Source organism: Hippopotamus amphibius, chromosome 9 (genome assembly GCF_030028045.1).
Source record: "Hippopotamus amphibius kiboko isolate mHipAmp2 chromosome 9, mHipAmp2.hap2, whole genome shotgun sequence".
Lineage (NCBI taxonomy): Eukaryota > Metazoa > Chordata > Mammalia > Artiodactyla > Hippopotamidae > Hippopotamus > Hippopotamus amphibius.
Window position 1 is genome coordinate 117,878,405 of NC_080194.1, and position 2,016 is coordinate 117,880,420.

Below are 2,016 nucleotides of genomic sequence, written 5' to 3' on the forward strand. Positions count from 1 at the left end.
CAGTCACACGCATCGCACTCGTTCACTAGTTGTCTGTGGTTATGTCTGTGCTACCACAGCTGGCAGAGGTGAGGAACTGCAACAGAGACTCTACAGCCCCCAAAGCCAAAAGTATTTATTCTCTGGCCTTTTACAGAAAAAAATATCTGCCAAGCCCTGGATTAGCACAGTAAATAGGCATCCCATTGTATGGATGGAGAAACAGGCATAGAAAGGCTGAGTTACTCACCCAGGGTGACACAGCTAGGAAGTTGCAGAGCTGGGATTCTAACCCAGGCAGGGTGACTGGTGACTCCAGACTTCCCCACCCCCACCTCCGTGCACTTTATCCCTCCATCATTTTGCATCCAATCAGCGTCTGTGCCTTTTAAAGGTGAGGCTCATGTCAGTTTGGATGGGAAGAGGGGTAGGCTCCACACCTAGTTGTAGGGCAGGAGAAAGTCCCTCTTCCCTGGTGGCGCAGTGATTAAGAATCCGCCTGCCAATGCAGGGGACACGGGTTCGATCCCTGATCCGGGAAGATCCCACATGCTGCGGAGCAACTAAGCCCGTGTGCCACAAGTACTGTGCCCTTGTGCTGCAACTACTGAAGCCCACGTGCCTAGAGCCCGTGCTCCACAAAAGAAGCCACCGCACTGAGAAGCCCTTGCACCACAACCAAGAGTAGCTCCTGCTCACTACAACTAGAGAAAGCCCATGCGCAGCAACAAAGACCTCAGTGCAGACAAAATAAAAAATAAAAAAAGTCCCTCATCCATGAGTGTGGAGAGGCCTGCATTTCAGGACTGCTTCCCGCTCAAGGATGGCTGCTAGTGGAGGCAGGAGTCGTGGTGAAAGAGCAGGGGTTCAGGACCCTTCCTGGTCCAACCCAACCTCAGACCTGTGGCCGCCACAGCCGTCTCTGCCCCACGCAGTGGCTCCTCTGGCTCTCACAGGTGGGGCGCTGCTGGGAGGCACGGCAGCCAGCAGGGAGAAGGTCACCGTGAGCCCTGGCAGGAGCTCCCCTGAGGAGTGGGCTCAGAAGCCAGGGCTGATGTAGGCAAGCATCAGGTTACAGAAGGGGAGCGCCTGGCTCCTGTCCATGCTGGGCTGGGGTGGCTGCAGCCAGTGCAGACAGGGAACTTGCAATGGGTGCCTGCCTGGGCATCGCCCCGAGAGAGCTTCCTCCTCCTCCTCCCAAGCAGGAGGGGTGGGGGGCCAGGTCCTCACGTTCGTGGAATTGACCCGCCTCAGCAGGACGTCACAGGCAGGAACGTGTGCAGCAAGGCTCAGGTTTTGCTGGCTTTGTCAAAGGTGAGGCCAAAAGCATCTGAAGGCAACAGCCGCCCATATGTCCCCGGCATACACGCACACACCCCACGGCTCCAGCCATCTCCTTCCTGCCCGGCTCCCAACCCTGTGCACCTGTGATGCTGAATGCTGCCCTCTCCCCTCCTCCACTCATCCTTCCAGGTACCAATATCACCAGCTCTGTAAAGTCTTCCCATACCTTCCCCTACCCCAAGAAGGTGGAGCTTCCTCTATTACAGAATTTCCATCCTCTGATACAATTTGTTCTATCCATTTGTCTCTCTCATTAAACAGTGAATGCTTTGAGGGCAGGAACTGTGTCTTACCTCTTTGTTCCCAAACTGGGGTAGGACTGCATACAGTGATGGTATTTTGGAAAAGTTTATGGAGCTAATAAAAACAATAACAGTTGTAACAATGGCTAATATTTATTGAGCGCTTATTGTTGGCCAGGGAATCTGCTGAGAACTCCACACACATCAGTCTGTGGAATTCTCACAGCGCAAGTATTCTTGCAAATAAGGAAATGGAGGTCCAGGGCACCACCCTACATGCCCCATTCTCTCAGCCCCAGTCACTAGTAACTGGTGGACCCAGGCCTGCCCCAGAGCTCGTGTGCTTAACCACTGTTCAAACTGCCTTCCAAATGGAAGCTTTCCCCAGAGGCCAACTCCAAATGCCCCTGAGGAGGTCCCATCCGGTATTCTCTGGCTTCAGGTTCAGCCT